The sequence below is a fragment of the Pleurodeles waltl genome, chromosome 8 (genome assembly GCF_031143425.1).
Source record: "Pleurodeles waltl isolate 20211129_DDA chromosome 8, aPleWal1.hap1.20221129, whole genome shotgun sequence".
In the NCBI taxonomy this organism is placed as follows: Eukaryota; Metazoa; Chordata; class Amphibia; order Caudata; family Salamandridae; genus Pleurodeles; species Pleurodeles waltl.
The window spans coordinates 189,143,827-189,165,464 of NC_090447.1; the positions used below are offsets into that span (position 1 = coordinate 189,143,827).

A 21,638-nucleotide genomic window follows, 5' to 3' on the forward strand; every position below is an offset into this window, starting at 1 on the left:
TACTCACAACACATAATTCAATCTTCTATAAGTAGGGTAAGTCACTCATTAAGGAAGTATTCTTAAATAAATTTGATTTTCTCACCTATAGAGTTTGACAACAGAGTTGTATCAACTTAGAAAAGAAAATAAAAAAAAACAGATTTCTACTGCACTCTATTCTACTAGCAATTGCAGTAAACTTTGTCAAGAAAGTACTCTGCCGTAGTTGCTTTGACTGCCCGTCTAATAAACAGGAGATCCTGAATTCAAATCTCCACAACACCGTGCTCTTTTTCATAGTTAAATAACAGATTATTTTCATTAGATGATCCTTTGATATAATGTTAAAATGAAAAATGTGAGTAACTTACTATTGAACAGTTCATCTTAATACTAAATAAAATTCCGAGTATTTTCGAGATGACAGAAGCAAGACTGTGAATGTAAAATGAAGGGTATATCAAAGAGGAAGATAAATATAAAATAAAGTGCTAGAGTTGAAGAAGAAAAGTGATACAATCCTCTACAATAATAATTTGTGAGCCACTGAAAAATGTAGTCTACTTTTATGAATACTTTTTAACTAAATCTTAGGTACTCTTCTTAAGTGATGGCGAATTCTTTTATGTTTAACGTAATAACACAGATAAAAAAAGACTCCACAGAAGGTATTGAAAAGCAATAATGGCAACTAAGTCAGTTATTCAATCATTTTAAGAGTAAGAGGTGCTGTGGCTTAGTGGTTAGAGCGCCTGTCTCGTAAACAGGAAATGCTGACTTCAAATCTCAGCAGCACCTCAGTTTTGCTCCAAACTTATAGAATTGAATTTTTTCAAGTAAATATTAAATACAGTTTCAAAACAAGAGTAGTGTCCTGTTCACTTTAGAATGCTTCATCTCATAATGAAAAAAGCACTTGGTATTTTGCAGAATTTCAAAGCAATGCAATGAATGAGTAAGGGAAATGAGAATTATAACAAAGAGGAAAGAGAAGAAAATTCAATTTAGAGTTGAATTTTTGTAATGCATTTCACTCACAAGACATAATTCAATATTCTAAAAGAACGGTAAGCCACCTCTTAAGGAAGAATTTTTAAATAAATTTAGTGTTCTCACCTATAGTGTTTCAGAAGAGAGTTGTGGGAACTTAGAAAAGAAAATGAAAAAAAAAATGATTTCTATTTCACTCCATTCAGCTAACTATTCCAGCGAGGTTTGTCAAGCAGGTGCTGTGGCTTAGCTGGTTAAAGCGCCTGTCTAGTAAACAGGAGATCCTGAGTTCAAATCTCAGCAGCACTTTGATATTTTTATTCTTAAATTACAGATCAGTTTCCTTAGATACTCTCTGATACAATTAAAAAATGAAAAATCTGAGTCATCTTACTAATAGACAGTTCATCTTAATATTAAATAAAATTCAGAGAATTTTCATGGTAACAGAAGCAAAACTTTGAATGTAAAATGAAGAGTAAATCAAATAGCAAGGTATATATGAACTAAAACCTTAGAGTTGAAGACAACTGATGTATTCCTCTACAATTATTATTTGAAAACCACTCAAAAATAAAATCTACTTTTATAAGTACTTGTGAACTAAAATGTAGGTATTCTTGTTAAGTGATGGGGAATCCTTTTTTGTTCAACGTTTCACCACAGATAAAGAAGACTCCACTAAAGGCACTGAGGACAAGTCATCTCCACTAAGTCAGTTATTCAATATTTGTAAGATAAGTAGGTGCTGTTGTTTAGTGGTCAAAGCTCCTGTCTCATAACTAGGATGTCCTGTGTTTAAATTCCAGCAACAATTTAGATTTAGTCCAAACTTTTAAAATTCAATTTCTTCAAGTAAACGTTCAATAAAGTTTAAAAACAAGAGTAGTGTTCTGTTGACTTTAGAATGCTTGATCTCCAAATGAAACAAACACTTGGTGTTTTGCAGAATTCGAAAGTAATACCATAAATGAATAGGGGAAAAGAGAATGTCAAAGAAAAGGAAAGAGACGACAAATAAATTAAGAGTTCAATTTAACCAATGCATTTTACTCACAACACATAATTCAATCTTCTATAAGTAGGGTAAGTCACTCATTAAGGAAGTATTCTTAAATAAATTTGATCTTCTCACCTATAGAGTTTGACAACAGAGTTGTATCAACTTAGAAAAGAAAATAAAAAAAAACAGATTTCTACTGCACTCCATTCTACTAGCAATTGCAGTAAACTTTGTCATGAAAGTTATCTGGCTTAGTTGCTTTGACTGCCCGTCTAATAAACAGGAGATCCTGAGTTCAAATCTCCACAACACCGTGCTCTTTTTCATAGTTAAATAACAGATTATTTTCATTAGATGATCCTTTGATATAATGTTAAAATGAAAAATTTGAGTAACTTACTATTGAACAGTTCATCTTAATACTGAATAACATTCCGAGTATTTTCGAGATGACAGAAGCAAGACTGTGAATGTAAAATGAAGGGTATATCAAAGAGGAAGATAAATATAAAATAAAGTGATAGAGTTGAAGAAGAAAAGTGATACAATCCTCTACAATAATAATTTGTGAGCCACTGAAAAATGTAGTCTACTTTTATGAATACTTTTTAACTAAATCTTAGGTACTCTTCTTAAGTGATAGGGAATTCTTTTATGTTTAACGTAATAACACAGATAAAAAAAGACTCCACAGAAGGTATTGAAAAGCAATAATGATAACTAAGTCAGTTATTCAATCATTTTAAGAGTAAGAGGTGCTGTGGCTTAGTGGTTAAAGCACCTGTCTCGTAAACAGGAAATCCTGAGTTCAAATCTCAGCAGCACCATAGTTTTGCTCCAAACTTATAGAATTGAATTTTTTCAAGTAAATATTAAATAGAGTTTCAAAACAAGAGTAGTGTCCTGTTCACTTTAGAATGCTTCATCTCATAATGAAAAAAGCACTTGGTATTTTGCAGAATTTCAAAGCAATGCAATGAATGAATAAGGGAAATGAGAATTATAACAAAGAGGAAAGAGAAGAAAATTCAATTTAGAGTTGAATTTTTGTAATGCATTTCACTCACAAGACATAATTCAATATTCTAAAAGAACGGTAAGCCACCTCTTAAGGAAGAATTTTTAAATAAATTTAGTGTTCTCACCTATAGTGTTTCAGAAGAGAGTTGTGGGAACTTAGAAAAGAAAATGAAAAAAAAAATGATTTCTATTTCACTCCATTCAGCTAACTATTCCAGTGAGGTTTGTCAAGCAGGTGTTGTGGCTTAGCTGGTTAAAGCGCCTGTCTAGTAAACAGGAGATCCTGAGTTCAAATCTCAGCAGCACCTTGATATTTTTATTCTTAAATTACAGATCAGTTTCCTTAGATACTCTCTGATACAATTAAAAAATGAAAAATCTGAGTCATCTTACTAATAGACAGTTCATCTTAATATTAAATAAAATTCAGAGAATTTTCATGGTAACAGAAGCAAAACTTTGAATGTAAAATGAAGAGTAAATCAAATAGCAAGGTATATATGAACTAAAACCTTAGAGTTGAAGACAACTGATGTATTCCTCTACAATTATTATTTGTAAACCACTCAAAAATGTAATCTACTTTTATAAGTACTTGTTACCTAAAATGTAGGTATTCTTGTTATGTGATGGGGAATCCTTTTTTTGTTCAACGTTTCAGCACAGATAAAGAAGACTGCACTAAAGGCACTGAGGACAAGTCATCTCCACTAAGTCAGTTATTCAATATTTGTAAAATAAGTAGGTGCTGTTGTTTAGTGGTCAAAGCTCCTGTCTCATAACTAGGATGCCCTGTGTTTAAATTCCAGCAACAATTTAGATTTAGACCATACTTTTAAAATTCAATTTCTTCAAGTAAACGGTCAATAAAGCTTAAAAACAAGAGTAGTGTTCTGTTGACTTTAGAATGCTTGATCTCCAAATGAAACAAACACTTGGTGTTTTGCAGAATTCGAAAGTAATACCATAAATGAATAGGGGAAAATAGAATGTCAAAGAAAAGGAAAGAGACGACAAATAAATTAAGAGTTCAATTTAACGAATGCATTTTACTCACAACACATAATTCAATCTTCTATAAGTAGGGTAAGTCACTCATTAAGGAAGTATTCTTAAATAAATTTGATTTTCTCACCTATAGAGTTTGACAACAGAGTTGTATCAACTTAGAAAAGAAAAAAAAAAAAACAGATTTCTACTGCACTCTATTCTACTAGCAATTGCAGTAAACTTTGTCAAGAAAGTACTCTGGCTTAGTTGCTTTGACTGCCCGTCTAATAAACAGGAGATCCTGAGTTCAAATCTCCACAACACCGTGCTCTTTTTCATAGTTAAATAACAGATTATTTTCATTAGATGATCCTTTGATATAATGTTAAAATGAAAAATGTGAGTAACTTACTATTGAACAGTTCATCTTAATACTAAATAAAATTCCGAGTATTTTCGAGATGACAGAAGCAAGACTGTGAATGTAAAATGAAGGGTATATCAAAGAGGAAGATAAATATAAAATAAAGTGCTAGAGTTGAAGAAGAAAAGTGATACAATCCTCTACAATAATAATTTGTGAGCCACTGAAAAATGTAGTCTACTTTTATGAATACTTTTTAACTAAATCTTAGGTACTCTTCTTAAGTGATGGGGAATTCTTTTATGTTTAACGTAATAACACAGATAAAAAAAGACTCCACAGAAGGTATTGAAAAGCAATAATGGCAACTAAGTCAGTTATTCAATCATTTTAAGAGTAAGAGGTGCTGTGGCTTAGTGGTTAGAGCGCCTGTCTCGTAAACAGGAAATGCTGACTTCAAATCTCAGCAGCACCTCAGTTTTGCTCCAAACTTATAGAATTGAATTTTTTCAAGTAAATATTAAATACAGTTTCAAAACAAGAGTAGTGTCCTGTTCACTTTAGAATGCTTCATCTCATAATGAAAAAAGCTCTTGGTATTTTGCAGAATTTCAAAGCAATGCAATGAATGAGTAAGGGAAATGAGAATTATAACAAAGAGGAAAGAGAAGAAAATTCAATTTAGAGTTGAATTTTTGTAATGCATTTCACTCACAAGACATAATTCAATATTCTAAAAGAACGGTAAGCCACCTCTTATGGAAGAATTTTTAAATAAATTTAGTGTTCTCACCTATAGTGTTTCAGAAGAGAGTTGTGGGAACTTAGAAATGAAAATGAAAAAAAAAATGATTTCTATTTCACTCCATTCAGCTAACTATTCCAGTGAGGTTTGTCAAGCAGGTGCTGTGGCTTAGCTGGTTAAAGCGCCTGTCTAGTAATCAGGAGATCCTGAGTTCAAATCTCAGCAGCACCTTGATATTTTTATTCTTAAATTACAGATCAGTTTCCTTAGATACTCTCTGATACAATTAAAAAATGAAAAATCTGAGTCATCTTACTAATAGACAGTTCATCTTAATATTAAATACAATTCAGAGAATTTTCATGGTAACAGAAGCAAAACTTTGAATGTAAAATGAAGAGTAAATCAAATAGCAAGGTATATATGAACTAAAACCTTAGAGTTGAAGACCACTGATGTATTCCTCTACAATTATTATTTGAAAACCACTCAAAAATGTAATCTACTTTTATAAGTACTTGTTAACTAAAATGAAGGTATTCTTGTTAAGTGATGGGGAATCCTTTTTTGTTCAACGTTTCACCACAGATAAAGAAGACTCCACTAAAGGCACTGAGGACAAGTCATCTCCACTAAGTCAGTTATTCAATATTTGTAAGATAAGTAGGTGCTGTTGTTTAGTGGTCAAAGCTCCTGTCTCATAACTAGGATGTCCTGTGTTTAAATTCCAGCAACAATTTAGATTTAGTCCAAACTTTTAAAATTCAATTTCTTCAAGTAAACGTTCAATAAAGCTTAAAAACAAGAGTAGTGTTCTGTTGACTTTAGAATGCTTGATCTCCAAATGAAACAAACACTTGGTGTTTTGCAGAATTCAAAAGTAATACCATAAATGAATAGGGGAAAAGAGAATGTCAAAGAAAAGGAAAGAGACGACAATTAAATTAAGAGTTCAATTTAACCAATGCATTTTACTCACAACACATAATTCAATCTTCTATAAGTAGGGTAAGTCACTCATTAAGGAAGTATTCTTAAATAAATTTGATCTTCTCACCTATAGAGTTTGACAACAGAGTTGTATCAACTTAGAAAAGAAAATAAAAAAAACAGATTTCTACTGCACTCCATTCTACTAGCAATTGCAGTAAACTTTGTCATGAAAGTTCTCTGGCTTAGTTGCTTTGACTGCCTGTCTAGTAACCAGGAGATCCTGAGTTCAAATCTCCACAACACCGTGCTCTTTTTCATAGTTAAATAACAGATTATTTTCATTAGATGATCCTTTGATATAATGTTAAAATGAAAAATTTGAGTAACTTACTATTGAACAGTTCATCTTAATACTAAATAAAATTCCGAGTATTTTCGAGATGACAGAAGTAAGACTGTGAATGTAAAATGAAGGGTATATCAAAGAGGAAGATAAATATAAAATAAAGTGCTAGAGTTGAAGAAGAAAAGTGATACAATCCTCTACAATAATAATTTGTGAGCCACTGAAAAATGTAGTCTGCTTTTATGAATACTTTTAAACTAAATCTTAGGTACTATTCTTAAGTGATGGGGAATTCTTTTATGTTTAACGTAATAACACAGATAAAAAAAGACTCCACAGAAGGTACTGAAAAGCAATAATGACAACTAAGTCAGTTATTCAATCATTTGAAGAGTAAGAGGTGCTGTGGCTTAGTGGTTAAAGCGCTTGTCTCGTAAACAGGAAATGCTGAGCTCAAATCTCAGCAGCACCTCAGTTTTGCTCCAAACTTATAGAATTGAATTTTTTCAAGTAAATATTAAATACAGTTTCAAAACAAGAGTAGTTTCCTGTTCACTTTAGAATGCTTCATCTCATAATGAAAAAAGCACTTGGTATTTTGCAGAATTTCAAAGCAATGCAATGAATAAGGGAAATGAGAATTGTAACAAAGAGGAAAGAGAAGAAAATTCAATTTAGAGTTGAATTTTTGTAATGCATTTCACACACAAGACATAATTCAATATTCTAAAAGAACTGTAACCCACCTCTTAAGGAAGAATTTTTAAATAAATTTAGTGTTCTCACCTATAGTGTTTAAGAAGAGAGTTGTGGGAACTTAGAAAAGAAAATGAAAAAAAAATGATTTCTATTTCACTCCATTCAGCTAACTATTCCAGTGATGTTTGTCAAGCAAGTGCTGTGGCTTAGCTGGTTAAAGCGCCTGTCTAGTAAACAGGAGATCCTGTGTTCAAATCTCAGCAGCACTTTGATATTTTTATTCTTAAAATACAGATCAGTTTCCTTAGATACTCTCTGATACAATTAAAAAATGAAAAATCTGAGTCATCTTACTAATAGACAGTTCATCTTAATATTAAATAAAATTCAAAGAATTTTCATGGTAACAGAAGCAAAACTTTGAATGTAAAATGAAGAGTAAATCAAATAGCAAGGTATATATGAACTAAAACCTTAGAGTTGAAGACAACTGATGTATTCCTCTACAATTATTATTTGTAAACCACTCAAAAATGTAATCTACTTTTATAAGTACTTGTTAACTAAAATGTAGGTATTCTTGTTAAGTGATGGGGAATCCTTTTTTGTTCAACGTTTCAGCACAGATAAAGAAGACTGCACTAAAGCACTGAGGACAAGTCATCTCCACTAAGTCAGTTATTCAATATTTGTAAGATAAGTAGGTGCTGTTGTTTAGTGGTCAAAGCTCCTGTCTCATAACTAGGATGTCCTGTGTTTAAATTCCAGCAACAATTTAGATTTAGTCCAAACTTTTAAAATTCAATTTCTTCAAGTAAACGTTCAATAAAGCTTAAAAACAAGAGTAGTGTTCTGTTGACTTTAGAATGCTTGATCTCCAAATGAAACAAACACTTGGTGTTTTGCAGAATTCGAAAGTAATACCATAAATGAATAGGGGAAAAGAGAATGTCAAAGAAAAGGAAAGAGACGACAAATAAATTAAGAGTTCAATTTAACCAATGCATTTTACTCACAACACATAATTCAATCTTCTATAAGTAGGGCAAGTCACTCATTAAGGAAGTATTCTTAAATAAATTTGATCTTCTCACCTATAGAGTTTGACAACAGAGTTGTATCAACATAGAAAAGAAAAGAAAAAAAAACAGATTTCTACTGCACTCCATTCTACTAGCAATTGCAGTAAACTTTGTCATGAAAGTTCTATGGCTTAGTTGCTTTGACTGCCCGTCTAATAAACAGGAGATCCTGAGTTCAAATCTCCACAACACCGTGCTTTTTTTCATAGTTAAATAACAGATTATTTTCATTAAATGATCCTTTGATATAATGTTAAAATGAAAAATTTGAGTAACTTACTATTGAACAGTTCATCTTAATACTAAATAAAATTCCGAGTATTTTCGAGATGACAGAAGCAAGACTGTGAATGTAAAATGAAGGGTATATCAAAGAGGAAGATAAATATAAAATAAAGTGCTAGAGATGAAGAAGAAAAGTGATACAATCCTCTACAATAATAATTTGTGAGCCACTGAAAAATGTAGTCTACTTTTATGAATACTTTTTAACTAAATCTTAGGTACTCTTCTTAAGTGATGGGGAATTCTTTTATGTTTAACGTAATAACACAGATAAAAAAAAGAGTCCACAGAAGGTATTGAAAAGCAATAATGGCAACTAAGTCAGTTATTCAATCATTTTAAGGGTAAAAGTTGCTGTGACTTAGTGGTTAAAGCGCCTGTCTCATAAACAGGAAATGCTGAGTTCAAATCTCAGCAGCACCTCAGTTTTGCTCCAAACATATAGAATTTAATTTTTTCAAGTAAATATTAAATACAGTTTCAAAACAAGAGTAGTGTCCTGTTCACTTTAGAATGCTTCATCTCATAATGAAAAAAGCACTTGGTATTTTGCAGAATTTCAAAGCAATGCAATGAATAAGGGAAATGAGAATTATAACAAAGAGGAAAGAGAAGAAAATTCAATTTAGAGTTGAATTTTTGTAATGCATTTCACTCACAAGACATAATTCAATATTCTAAAAGAACGGTAACCCACCTCTTAAGGAAGAATTTTTAAATAAATTTAGTGTTCTCACCTATAGTGTTTAAGAAGAGAGTTGTGGGAACTTAGAAAGGAAAATGAAAAAAAAAGGATTTCTATTTTACTCCATTCAGCTAACTATTCCAGTGACATTTGTCAAGCAGGTGCTGTGGCTTAGCTTGTTAAAGCGCCTGTCTAGTAAACAAGAGATCCTGAGTTCAAATCTCAGCAGCACCTTGATATTCATATTCTTAAATTACAGGTCAGTTTCCTTAGATACTCTCTGATACAATTAAAAAATGAAAAATCTGAGTCATCTTACTAATAGACAATTTATCTTAATATTAAATAAAATTCAGAGAATTTTCATGGTAACAGAAGCAAAACTTTGAATGTTAAATGAAGAGTAAATCAAATAGCAAGGTATATATGAACTAAAACCTTAGAGTTGAAGACAACTGATGTATTCCTCTACAATTATTATTTGTAAACCACTCAAAAATGTAATCTACTTTTATAAGTGCTTGTTAACTAAAATATAGGTATTCTTGTTAAGTGATGGGGAATCCTTTTTTGTTCAACGTTTCACCACAGATAAAGAAGACTGCACTAAAGGCACTGAGGACAAGTCATCATTTTAAGGGTAAGAGGTGCTGTTATTCAATATTTGTAAGATAAGTAGGTGCTGTTGTTTAGTGGTCAAAGCTCCTGTCTCATAACTAGGATGTCCTGTGTTTAAATTCCAGCAACAATTTAGATTTAGTCCAAACTTTTAAAATTCAATTTCTTCAAGTAAACGTTCAATAAAGTTTAAAAACAAGAGTAGTGTTCTGTTGACTTTAGAATGCTTGATCTCCAAATGAAACAAACACTTGGTGTTTTGCAGAATTCGAAAGTAATACCATAAATGAATAGGGGAAAAGAGAATGTCAAAGAAAAGGAAAGAGTCGACAAATAAATTAAGAGTTCAATTTAACCAATGCATTTTACTCACAACACATAATTCAATCTTCTATAAGTAGGGTAAGTCACTCATTAAGGAAGTATTCTTAAATAAATTCAATCTTCTCACCTATAGAGTTTGACAACAAAATTGTATCAATTTAGAAAAGAAAAGAAAAAAAACTGATTTCTACTGCACTCCATTCTACTAGAAATTGCAGTAAACTTTGTCATGAAAGTGCTCTGGCTTAGTTACTTTGACTGCCTGTCTAATAAACAGGAGATCCTGAGCTCAAATCTCCACAACACCGTGCTCTTTTTCATAGTTAAATAACAGATTATTTTCATTAGATGATCCTTTGATATAATGTTAAAATGAAAAATGTGAGTAACTTACTATTGAACAGTTCATCTTAATACTAAATAAAATTCCGAGTATTTTCGAGATGACAGAAGCAAGACTGTGAATGTAAAATGAAGGGTATATCAAAGAGGAAGATAAATATAAAATAAAGTGCTAGAGTTGAAGAAGGAAAGTGATACAATCCTCTACAATAATAATTTGTGAGCCACTGAAAAATGTAGTCTACTTTTATGAATACTTTTTAACTAAATCTTAGGTACTCTTCTTAAGTGATGGGGAATTCTTTTATGTTTAACGTAATAACACAGATAAAAAAAGACTCCACAGAAGGTATTGAAAAGCAATATTGGCAACTAAGTCAGTTATTCAATCGCTTTAAGAGTAAGAGGTGCTGTGGCTTAGTGGTTAAAGCGCCTGTCTCGTAAACAGGAAATCCTCAGTTCAAATCTCAGCAGCACCTCAGTTTTGCTCCAAATTCATAGAATTGAATTTTTTCAAGTAAATATTAAATACAGTTTCAAAACAAGAGTAGTGTCCTGTTCACTTTAGAATGCTTCATCTCATAATGAAAAAAGCACTTGGTATTTTGCAGAATTTCAAAGGAATGCAATGAATGAATAAGGGAAATGAGAATTATAACAAAGAGGAAAGAGAAGAAAATTCAATTTAGAGTTGAATTTTTGTAATGCATTTCACTCACAAGACATAATTCAATATTCTAAAAGAACGGTAAGCCACCTCTTAAGGAAGAATTTTTAAATAAATTTAGTGTTCTCACCTATTGTGTTTCAGAAGAGAGTTGTGGGAACTTAGAAAAGAAAATGAAAAAAAAAATGATTTCTATTTCACTCCATTCAGCTAACTATTCCAGTGAGGTTTGTCAAGCAGGTGCTGTGGCTTAGCTGGTTAAAGCACCTGTCTAGTAAACAGGAGGTCCTGAGTTCAAATCTCAGCAGCACCTTGATATTTTTATTCTTAAATTACAGATCAGTTTCCTTAGATACTCTCTGATACAATTAAAAAATGAAAAATCTGAGTCATCTTACTAATAGACAGTTCATCTTAATATTAAATAAAATTCAGAGAATTTTCATGGTAACAGAAGGAAAACTTTGAATGTAAAATGAAGAGTAAATCAAATAGCAAGGTATATATGAACTAAAACCTTAGAGTTGAAGACAACTGATGTATTCCTCTACAATTATGATTTGTAAACCACTCAAAAATGTAATCTACTTTTATAAGTACTTGTTAACTAAAATGTAGGTATTCTTGTTAAGTGATGGGGAATCCTTTTTTGTTCAACGTTTCAGCACAGATAAAGAAGACTGCACTAAAGGCACTGAGGACAAGTCATCTCCACTAAGTCAGTTATTCAATATTTGTAAGATAAGTAGGTGCTGTTGTTTAGTGGTCAAAGCTCCTGTCTCATAACTAGGATGTCCTGTGTTTAAATTCCAGCAACAATTTAGATTTAGACCAAACTTTTAAAATTCAATTTCTTCAAGTAAACGTTCAATAAAGCTTAAAAACAAGAGTAGTGTTCTGTTGACTTTTGAATGCTTGATCTCCAAATGAAACAAACACTTGGTGTTTTGCAGAATTCGAAAGTAATACCATAAATGAATAGGGGAAAAGAGAATGTCAAAGAAAAGGAAAGAGACGACAAATAAATGAAGAGTTCAATTTAACCAATGCATTTTACTCACAACACATAATTCAATCTTCTATAAGTAGGGTAAGTCACTCATTAAGGAAGTATTCTTAAATAAATTTGATTTTCTCACCTATAGAGTTTGACAACAGAGTTGTATCAACTTATAAAATAAAATAAAAAAAACAGATTTCTACTGCACTCCATTCTACTAGCAATTGCAGTAAAATTTGTCATGAAAGTTCTCTGGCTTAGTTGCTTTGACTACCCGTCTAATAAACAGGAGATCCTGAGTTCAAATCTCCACAACACCGTGCTCTTTTTCATAGTTAAATAACAGATTATTTTCATTAGATGATCCTTTGATATAATGTTAAAATGAAAAATTTGAGTAACTTACTATTGAACAGTTCATCTTAATACTGAATAACATTCAGAGTATTTTCGAGATGACAGAAGCAAGACTGTGAATGTAAAATGAAGGGTATATCAAAGAGGAAGATAAATATAAAATAAAGTGATAGAGTTGAAGAAGAAAAGTGATACAATCCTCTACAATAATAATTTGTGAGCCACTGAAAAATTTAGTCTACTTTTATGAATACTTTTTAACTAAATCTTAGGTCCTCTTCTTAAGTGATGGGGAATTCTTTTATGTTTAACGTAATAACACAGATAAAAAAAGACTCCACAGAAGGTATTGAAAAGCAATAATGGCAACTAGGTCAGTTATTCAATCATTTTAAGAGTAAGAGGTGCTGTGGCTTAGTGGTTAGAGCGCCTGTCTCGTAAACAGGAAATGCTGACTTCAAATCTCAGCAGCACCTCAGTTTTGCTCCAAACTTATAGAATTGAATTTTTTCAAGTAAATATTAAATACAGTTTCAAAACAAGAGTAGTGTCCTGTTCACTTTAGAATGCTTCATCTCATAATGAAAAAAGCACTTGGTATTTTGCAGAATTTCAAAGCAATGCAATGAATGAGTAAGGGAAATGAGAATTATAACAAAGAGGAAAGAGAAGAAAATTCAATTTAGAGTTGAATTTTTGTAATGCATTTCACTCACAAGACATAATTCAATATTCTAAAAGAACGGTAAGCCACCTCTTAAGGAAGAATTTTTAAATAAATTTAGTGTTCTCACCTATAGTGTTTCAGAAGAGAGTTGTGGGAACTTAGAAAAGAAAATGAAAAAAAAATGATTTCTATTTCACTCCATTCAGCTAACTATTCCAGTGAGGTTTGTCAAGCAGGTGCTGTGGCTTAGCTGGTTAAAGCGCCTGTCTAGTAAACAGGAGATCCTGAGTTCAAATCTCAGCAGCACCTTGATATTTTTATTCTTAAATTACAGATCAGTTTCCTTAGATACTCTCTGATACAATTAAAAAATGAAAAATCTGAGTCATCTTACTAATAGACAGTTCATCTTAATATTGAATAAAATTCAGAGAATTTTCATGGTAACAGAAGCAAAACTTTGAATGTAAAATGAAGAGTAAATCAAATAGCAAGGTATATATGCACTAAAACCTTAGAGTTGAAGACAACTGATGTATTCCTCTACAATTATGATTTGAAAACCACTCAAAAATGTAATCTACTTTTATAAGTACTTGTTAACTAAAATGTAGGTATTCTCGTTAAGTGATGGGGAATCCTTTTTTGTTCAACGTTTCAGCACAGATAAAGAAGTCTGCACTAAAGGCACTGAGGACAAGTCATCTCCACTAAGTCAGTTATTCAATATTTGTAAGATAAGTAGGTGCTGTTGTTTAGTGGTCAAAGCTCCTGTCTCATAACTAGGATGTCCTGTGTTTAAATTCCAGCAACAATTTAGATTTAGACCAAACTTTTAAAATTCAATTTCTTCAAGTAAACGTTCAATAAAGCTTAAAAACAAGAGTAGTGTTCTGTTGACTTTTGAATGCTTGATCTCCAAATAAAACAAACACTTGGTGTTTTGCAGAATTCGAAAGTAATACCATAAATGAATAGGGGAAAAGAGAATGTCAAAGAAAAGGAAAGAGACGACAAATAAATTAAGAGTTCAATTTAACCAATGCATTTTACTCACAACACATAATTCAATCTTCTATAAGTAGGGTAAGTCACTCATTAAGGAAGTATTCTTAAATAAATTTGATTTTCTCACCTATAGAGTTTGACAACAGAGTTGTATCAACTTAGAAAAGAAAATAAAAAAAAACAGATTTCTACTGCACTCCATTCTACTAGCAATTGCAGTAAACTTTGTCATGAAAGTTCTCTGGCTTAGTTGCTTTGACTGCCCGTCTAATAAACACGAGATCCTGAGTTCAAATCTCCACAACACCGTGCTCTTTTTCATAGTTAAATAACAGATTATTTTCATTAGATGATCCTTTGATATAATGTTAAAATGAAAAATTTGAGTAACTTACTATTGAACAGTTCATCTTAATACTGAATAACATTCCGAGTATTTTCGAGATGACAGAAGCAAGACTGTGAATGTAAAATGAAGGGTATATCAAAGAGGAAGATAAATATAAAATAAAGTGCTAGAGTTGAAGAAGAAAAGTGATACAATCCTCTACAATAATAATTTGTGAGCCACTGAAAAATGTAGTCTACTTTTATGAATACTTTTTAACTAAATCTTAGGTACTCTTCTTAAGTGATGGGGAATTCTTTTATGTTTAACGTAATAACACAGATAAAAAAATGACTCCACAGAAGGTATTGAAAAGCAATAATGATAACTAAGTCAGTTATTCAATCATTTTAAGAGTAAGAGGTGCTGTGGCTTAGTGGTTAAAGCGCCTGTCTAGTAAACCGAAAATCCTGAGTTCAAATCTCAGCAGCACCTCAGTTTTGCTCCAAACTTATAGAATTGAATTTTTTCAAGTAAATATTAAATAGAGTTTCAAAACAAGAGTAGTGTCCTGTTCACTTTAGAATGCTTCATCTCATAATGAAAAAAGCACTTGGTATTTTGCAGAATTTCAAAGCAATGCAATGAATGAATAAGGGAAATGAGAATTATAACAAAGAGGAAAGAGAAGAAAATTCAATTTAGAGTTGAATTTTTGTAATGCATTTCACTCACAAGACATAATTCAATATTCTAAAAGAACGGTAAGCCACCTCTTAAGGAAGAATTTTTAAATAAATTTAGTGTTCTCACCTATAGTGTTTCAGAAGAGAGTTGTGGGAACTTAGAAAAGAAAATGAAAAAAAAAACGATTTCTATTTCACTCCATTCAGCTAACTATTCCAGTGAGGTTTGTCAAGCAGGAGTTGTGGCTTAGCTGGTTAAAGCGCTTGTCTAGTAAACAGGAGATCCTGAGTTCAAATCTCAGCAGCACCTTGATATTTTTATTCTTAAATTACAGATCAGTTTCCTTAGATACTCTCTGATACAATTAAAAAATGAAAAATCTGAGTCATCTTACTAATAGACAGTTCATCTTAATATTAAATAAAATTCAGAGAATTTTCATGGTAACAGAAGCAAAACTTTGAATGTAAAATGAAGAGTAAATCAAATAGCAAGGTATATATGAACTAAAACCTTAGAGTTGAAGACAACTGATGTATTCCTCTACAATTATTATTTGTAAACCACTCAAAAATGTAATCTACTTTTATAAGTACTTGTTAACTAAAATGTAGGTATTCTTGTTAAGTGATGGGGAATCCTTTTTTGTTCAACGTTTCAGCACAGATAAAGAAAACTGCACTAAAGGCACTGAGGACAAGTCATCTCCACTAAGTCAGTTATTCAATATTTGTAAAATAAGTAGGTGCTGTTGTTTAGTGGTCAAAGCTCCTGTCTCATAACTAGGATGCCCTGTGTTTAAATTCCAGCAACAATTTAGATTTAGACCATACTTTTAAAATTCAATTTCTTCAAGTAAACGTTCAATAAAGCTTAAAAACAAGAGTAGTGTTCTGTTGACTTTAGAATGCTTGATCTCCAAATGAAACAAACACTTGGTGTTTTGCAGAATTCGAAAGTAATACCATAAATGAGTAGGGGAAAAGAGAATGTCAAAGAAAAGGAAAGAGACGACAAATAAATTAAGAGTTCAATTTAACCAATGCATTTTACTCACAACACATAATTCAATCTTCTATAAGTAGGGTAAGTCACTCATTAAGGAAGTATTCTTAAATAAATTTGATTTTCTCACCTATAGAGTTTGACAACAGAGTTGTATCAACTTAGAAAAGAAAATAAAAAAAACAGATTTCTACTGCACTCTATTCTACTAGCAATTGCAGTAAACTTTGTCAAGAAAGTACTCTGCCGTAGTTGCTTTGACTGCCCGTCTAATAAACAGGAGATCCTGAATTCAAATCTCCACAACACCGTGCTCTTTTTCATAGTTAAATAACAGATTATTTTCATTAGATGATCCTTTGATATAATGTTAAAATGAAAAATGTGAGTAACTTACTATTGAACAGTTCATCTTAATACTAAATAAAATTCCGAGTATTTTCGAGATGACAGAAGCAAGACTGTGAATGTAAAATGAAGGGTATATCAAAGAGGAAGATAAATATAAAATAAAGTGCTAGAGTTGAAGAAGAAAAGTGATACAATCCTCTACAATAATAATTTGTGAGCCACTGAAAAATGTAGTCTACTTTTATGAATACTTTTTAACTAAATCTTAGGTACTCTTCTTAAGTGATGGGGAATTCTTTTATGTTTAACGTAATAACACAGATAAAAAAAGACTCCACAGAAGGTATTGAAAAGCAATAATGGCAACTAAGTCAGTTATTCAATCATTTTAAGAGTAAGAGGTGCTGTGGCTTAGTGGTTAGAGCGCCTGTCTCGTAAACAGGAAATGCTGACTTCAAATCTCAGCAGCACCTCAGTTTTGCTCCAAACTTATAGAATTGAATTTTTTCAAGTAAATATTAAATACAGTTTCAAAACAAGAGTAGTGTCCTGTTCACTTTAGAATGCTTCATCTCATAATGAAAAAAGCACTTGGTATTTTGCAGAATTTCAAAGCAATGCAATGAATGAGTAAGGGAAATGAGAATTATAACAAAGAGGAAAGAGAAGAAAATTCAATTTAGAGTTGAATTTTTGTAATGCATTTCACTCACAAGACATAATTCAATATTCTAAAAGAACGGTAAGATACCTCTTAAGGAAGAATTTTTTAATAAATTTAGTGTTCTCACCTATAGTGTTTCAGAAGAGAGTTGTGGGAACTTAGAAAAGAAAATGAAAAAAAAAATGATTTCTATTTCACTCCATTCAGCTAACTATTCCAGTGAGGTTTGTCAAGCAGGTGCTGTGGCTTAGCTGGTTAAAGCGCCTGTCTAGTAAACAGGAGATCCTGAGTTCAAATCTCAGCAGCACTTTGATATTTTTATTCTTAAATTACAGATCAGTTTCTTTAGATACTCTCTGATACAATTAAAAAATGAAAAATCTGAGTCATCTTACTAATAGACAGTTCATCTTAATATTAAATAAAATTCAGAGAATTTTCATGGTAACAGAAGCAAAACTTTGAATGTAAAATGAAGAGTAAATCAAATAGCAAGGTATATATGAACTAAAACCTTAGAGTTGAAGACAACTGATGTATTCCTCTACAATTATTATTTGAAAACCACTCAAAAATAAAATCTACTTTTATAAGTACTTGTGAACTAAAATGTAGGTATTCTTGTTAAGTGATGGGGAATCCTTTTTTGTTCAACGTTTCACCACAGATAAAGAAGACTCCACTAAAGGCACTGAGGACAAGTCATCTCCACTAAGTCAGTTATTCAATATTTGTAAGATAAGTAGGTGCTGTTGTTTAGTGGTCAAAGCTCCTGTCTCATAACTAGGATGTCCTGTGTTTAAATTCCAGCAACAATTTAGATTTAGTCCAAACTTTTAAAATTCAATTTCTTCAAGTAAACGTTCAATAAAGTTTAAAAACAAGAGTAGTGTTCTGTTGACTTTAGAATGCTTGATCTCCAAATGAAACAAACACTTGGTGTTTTGCAGAATTCGAAAGTAATACCATAAATGAATAGGGGAAAAGAGAATGTCAAAGAAAAGGAAAGAGACGACAAATAAATTAAGAGTTCAATTTAACCAATGCATTTTACTCACAACACATAATTCAATCTTCTATAAGTAGGGTAAGTCACTCATTAAGGAAGTATTCTTAAATAAATTTGATCTTCTCACCTATAGAGTTTGACAACAGAGTTGTATCAACTTAGAAAAGAAAATAAAAAAAAACAGATTTCTACTGCACTCCATTCTACTAGCAATTGCAGTAAACTTTGTCATGAAAGTTATCTGGCTTAGTTGCTTTGACTGCCCGTCTAATAAACAGGAGATCCTGAGTTCAAATCTCCACAACACCGTGCTCTTTTTCATAGTTAAATAACAGATTATTTTCATTAGATGATCCTTTGATATAATGTTAAAATGAAAAATTTGAGTAACTTACTATTGAACAGTTCATCTTAATACTGAATAACATTCCGAGTATTTTCGAGATGACAGAAGCAAGTCTGTGAATGTAAAATGAAGGGTATATCAAAGAGGAAGATAAATATAAAATAAAGTGATAGAGTTGAAGAAGAAAAGTGATACAATCCTCTACAATAATAATTTGTGAGCCACTGAAAAATGTAGTCTACTTTTATGAATACTTTTTAACTAAATCTTAGGTACTCTTCTTAAGTGATAGGGAATTCTTTTATGTTTAACGTAATAACACAGATAAAAAAAGACTCCACAGAAGGTATTGAAAAGCAATAATGATAACTAAGTCAGTTATTCAATCATTTTAAGAGTAAGAGGTGCTGTGGCTTAGTGGTTAAAGCACCTGTCTCGTAAACAGGAAATCCTGAGTTCAAATCTCAGCAGCACCATAGTTTTGCTCCAAACTTATAGAATTGAATTTTTTCAAGTAAATATTAAATAGAGTTTCAAAACAAGAGTAGTGTCCTGTTCACTTTAGAATGCTTCATCTCATAATGAAAAAAGCACTTGGTATTTTGCAGAATTTCAAAGCAATGCAATGAATGAATAAGGGAAATGAGAATTATAACAAAGAGGAAAGAGAAGAAAATTCAATTTAGAGTTGAATTTTTGTAATGCATTTCACTCACAAGACATAATTCAATATTCTAAAAGAACGGTAAGCCACCTCTTAAGGAAGAATTTTTAAATAAATTTAGTGTTCTCACCTATAGTGTTTCAGAAGAGAGTTGTGGGAACTTAGAAAAGAAAATGAAAAAAAAAATGATTTCTATTTCACTCCATTCAGCTAACTATTCCAGTGAGGTTTGTCAAGCAGGTGTTGTGGCTTAGCTGGTTAAAGCGCCTGTCTAGTAAACAGGAGATCCTGAGTTCAAATCTCAGCAGCACCTTGATATTTTTATTCTTAAATTACAGATCAGTTTCCTTAGATACTCTCTGATACAATTAAAAAATGAAAAATCTGAGTCATCTTACTAATAGACAGTTCATCTTAATATTAAATAAAATTCAGAGAATTTTCATGGTAACAGAAGCAAAACTTTGAATGTAAAATGAAGAGTAAATCAAATAGCAAGGTATATATGAACTAAAACCTTAGAGTTGAAGACAACTGATGTATTCCTCTACAATTATTATTTGTAAACCACTCAAAAATGTAATCTACTTTTATAAGTACTTGTTACCTAAAATGTAGGTATTCTTGTTATGTGATGGGGAATCCTTTTTTTGTTCAACGTTTCAGCACAGATAAAGAAGACTGCACTAAAGGCACTGAGGACAAGTCATCTCCACTAAGTCAGTTATTCAATATTTGTAAAATAAGTAGGTGCTGTTGTTTAGTGGTCAAAGCTCCTGTCTCATAACTAGGATGCCCTGTGTTTAAATTCCAGCAACAATTTAGATTTAGACCATACTTTTAAAATTCAATTTCTTCAAGTAAACGGTCAATAAAGCTTAAAAACAAGAGTAGTGTTCTGTTGACTTTAGAATGCTTGATCTCCAAATGAAACAAACACTTGGTGTTTTGCAGAATTCGAAAGTAATACCATAAATGAATAGGGGAAAATAGAATGTCAAAGAAAAGGAAAGAGACGACAAATAAATTAAGAGTTCAATTTAACGAATGCATTTTACTCACAACACATAATTCAATCTTCTATAAGTAGGGTAAGTCACTCATTAAGGAAGTATTCTTAAATAAATTTGATTTTCTCACCTATAGAGTTTGACAACAGAGTTGTATCAACTTAGAAAAGAAAAAAAAAAAAACAGATTTCTACTGCACTCTATTCTACTAGCAATTGCAGTAAACTTTGTCAAGAAAGTACTCTGGCTTAGTTGCTTTGACTGCCCGTCTAATAAACAGGAGATCCTGAGTTCAAATCTCCACAACACCGTGCTCTTTTTCATAGTTAAATAACAGATTATTTTCATTAGATGATCCTTTGATATAATGTTAAAATGAAAAATGTGAGTAACTTACTATTGAACAGTTCATCTTAATACTAAATAAAATTCCGAGTATTTTCGAGATGACAGAAGCAAGACTGTGAATGTAAAATGAAGGGTATATCAAAGAGGAAGATAAATATAAAATAAAGTGCTAGAGTTGAAGAAGAAAAGTGATACAATCCTCTACAATAATAATTTGTGAGCCACTGAAAAATGTAGTCTACTTTTATGAATACTTTTTAACTAAATCTTAGGTACTCTTCTTAAGTGATGGGGAATTCTTTTATGTTTAACGTAATAACACAGATAAAAAAAGACTCCACAGAAGGTATTGAAAAGCAATAATGGCAACTAAGTCAGTTATTCAATCATTTTAAGAGTAAGAGGTGCTGTGGCTTAGTGGTTAGAGCGCCTGTCTCGTAAACAGGAAATGCTGACTTCAAATCTCAGCAGCACCTCAGTTTTGCTCCAAACTTATAGAATTGAATTTTTTCAAGTAAATATTAAATACAGTTTCAAAACAAGAGTAGTGTCCTGTTCACTTTAGAATGCTTCATCTCATAATGAAAAAAGCTCTTGGTATTTTGCAGAATTTCAAAGCAATGCAATGAATGAGTAAGGGAAATGAGAATTATAACAAAGAGGAAAGAGAAGAAAATTCAATTTAGAGTTGAATTTTTGTAATGCATTTCACTCACAAGACATAATTCAATATTCTAAAAGAACGGTAAGCCACCTCTTATGGAAGAATTTTTAAATAAATTTAGTGTTCTCACCTATAGTGTTTCAGAAGAGAGTTGTGGGAACTTAGAAATGAAAATGAAAAAAAAAATGATTTCTATTTCACTCCATTCAGCTAACTATTCCAGTGAGGTTTGTCAAGCAGGTGCTGTGGCTTAGCTGGTTAAAGCGCCTGTCTAGTAATCAGGAGATCCTGAGTTCAAATCTCAGCAGCACCTTGATATTTTTATTCTTAAATTACAGATCAGTTTCCTTAGATACTCTCTGATACAATTAAAAAATGAAAAATCTGAGTCATCTTACTAATAGACAGTTCATCTTAATATTAAATAAAATTCAGAGAATTTTCATGGTAACAGA

The 21,638-nt window shown here is 31.4% G+C and overlaps 21 non-coding genes across 21 annotated transcripts; all 21 read left to right on the forward strand.

Annotated features, from left to right (window-relative positions):
• Positions 1 to 707: 707 nt before the first annotated feature.
• On the forward strand, positions 708 to 780 carry TRNAT-CGU (transfer RNA threonine (anticodon CGU)). Its single transcript has one exon. It is a non-coding gene; the product is annotated as a tRNA-Thr (tRNA).
• A 427-nt stretch (positions 781 to 1,207) lies between these two features.
• On the forward strand, positions 1,208 to 1,281 carry TRNAT-AGU (transfer RNA threonine (anticodon AGU)). The gene has a single exon. It is a non-coding gene; the product is annotated as a tRNA-Thr (tRNA).
• Positions 1,282 to 2,729: 1,448 nt separating this feature from the next.
• On the forward strand, positions 2,730 to 2,802 carry TRNAT-CGU (transfer RNA threonine (anticodon CGU)). Its single transcript has one exon. It is a non-coding gene; the product is annotated as a tRNA-Thr (tRNA).
• Positions 2,803 to 3,229: 427 nt separating this feature from the next.
• Positions 3,230 to 3,303, forward strand: TRNAT-AGU (transfer RNA threonine (anticodon AGU)). The gene has a single exon. It is a non-coding gene; the product is annotated as a tRNA-Thr (tRNA).
• A 1,448-nt stretch (positions 3,304 to 4,751) lies between these two features.
• Positions 4,752 to 4,824, forward strand: TRNAT-CGU (transfer RNA threonine (anticodon CGU)). Its single transcript has one exon. It is a non-coding gene; the product is annotated as a tRNA-Thr (tRNA).
• A 427-nt stretch (positions 4,825 to 5,251) lies between these two features.
• Positions 5,252 to 5,325, forward strand: TRNAT-AGU (transfer RNA threonine (anticodon AGU)). Its single transcript has one exon. It is a non-coding gene; the product is annotated as a tRNA-Thr (tRNA).
• Positions 5,326 to 6,772: 1,447 nt separating this feature from the next.
• On the forward strand, positions 6,773 to 6,845 carry TRNAT-CGU (transfer RNA threonine (anticodon CGU)). Its single transcript has one exon. It is a non-coding gene; the product is annotated as a tRNA-Thr (tRNA).
• A 422-nt stretch (positions 6,846 to 7,267) lies between these two features.
• Positions 7,268 to 7,341, forward strand: TRNAT-AGU (transfer RNA threonine (anticodon AGU)). Its single transcript has one exon. It is a non-coding gene; the product is annotated as a tRNA-Thr (tRNA).
• Positions 7,342 to 9,284: 1,943 nt separating this feature from the next.
• On the forward strand, positions 9,285 to 9,358 carry TRNAT-AGU (transfer RNA threonine (anticodon AGU)). The gene has a single exon. It is a non-coding gene; the product is annotated as a tRNA-Thr (tRNA).
• Positions 9,359 to 10,814: 1,456 nt separating this feature from the next.
• TRNAT-CGU (transfer RNA threonine (anticodon CGU)) lies at positions 10,815 to 10,887 on the forward strand. The gene has a single exon. It is a non-coding gene; the product is annotated as a tRNA-Thr (tRNA).
• A 427-nt stretch (positions 10,888 to 11,314) lies between these two features.
• Positions 11,315 to 11,388, forward strand: TRNAT-AGU (transfer RNA threonine (anticodon AGU)). The gene has a single exon. It is a non-coding gene; the product is annotated as a tRNA-Thr (tRNA).
• Positions 11,389 to 12,835: 1,447 nt separating this feature from the next.
• Positions 12,836 to 12,908, forward strand: TRNAT-CGU (transfer RNA threonine (anticodon CGU)). The gene has a single exon. It is a non-coding gene; the product is annotated as a tRNA-Thr (tRNA).
• A 426-nt stretch (positions 12,909 to 13,334) lies between these two features.
• TRNAT-AGU (transfer RNA threonine (anticodon AGU)) lies at positions 13,335 to 13,408 on the forward strand. The gene has a single exon. It is a non-coding gene; the product is annotated as a tRNA-Thr (tRNA).
• Positions 13,409 to 14,857: 1,449 nt separating this feature from the next.
• Positions 14,858 to 14,930, forward strand: TRNAT-AGU (transfer RNA threonine (anticodon AGU)). Its single transcript has one exon. It is a non-coding gene; the product is annotated as a tRNA-Thr (tRNA).
• Positions 14,931 to 15,357: 427 nt separating this feature from the next.
• TRNAT-AGU (transfer RNA threonine (anticodon AGU)) lies at positions 15,358 to 15,431 on the forward strand. The gene has a single exon. It is a non-coding gene; the product is annotated as a tRNA-Thr (tRNA).
• Positions 15,432 to 16,878: 1,447 nt separating this feature from the next.
• On the forward strand, positions 16,879 to 16,951 carry TRNAT-CGU (transfer RNA threonine (anticodon CGU)). The gene has a single exon. It is a non-coding gene; the product is annotated as a tRNA-Thr (tRNA).
• Positions 16,952 to 17,378: 427 nt separating this feature from the next.
• On the forward strand, positions 17,379 to 17,452 carry TRNAT-AGU (transfer RNA threonine (anticodon AGU)). Its single transcript has one exon. It is a non-coding gene; the product is annotated as a tRNA-Thr (tRNA).
• Positions 17,453 to 18,900: 1,448 nt separating this feature from the next.
• Positions 18,901 to 18,973, forward strand: TRNAT-CGU (transfer RNA threonine (anticodon CGU)). Its single transcript has one exon. It is a non-coding gene; the product is annotated as a tRNA-Thr (tRNA).
• A 427-nt stretch (positions 18,974 to 19,400) lies between these two features.
• On the forward strand, positions 19,401 to 19,474 carry TRNAT-AGU (transfer RNA threonine (anticodon AGU)). Its single transcript has one exon. It is a non-coding gene; the product is annotated as a tRNA-Thr (tRNA).
• Positions 19,475 to 20,922: 1,448 nt separating this feature from the next.
• On the forward strand, positions 20,923 to 20,995 carry TRNAT-CGU (transfer RNA threonine (anticodon CGU)). The gene has a single exon. It is a non-coding gene; the product is annotated as a tRNA-Thr (tRNA).
• A 427-nt stretch (positions 20,996 to 21,422) lies between these two features.
• Positions 21,423 to 21,496, forward strand: TRNAT-AGU (transfer RNA threonine (anticodon AGU)). Its single transcript has one exon. It is a non-coding gene; the product is annotated as a tRNA-Thr (tRNA).
• Positions 21,497 to 21,638: the final 142 nt, after the last annotated feature.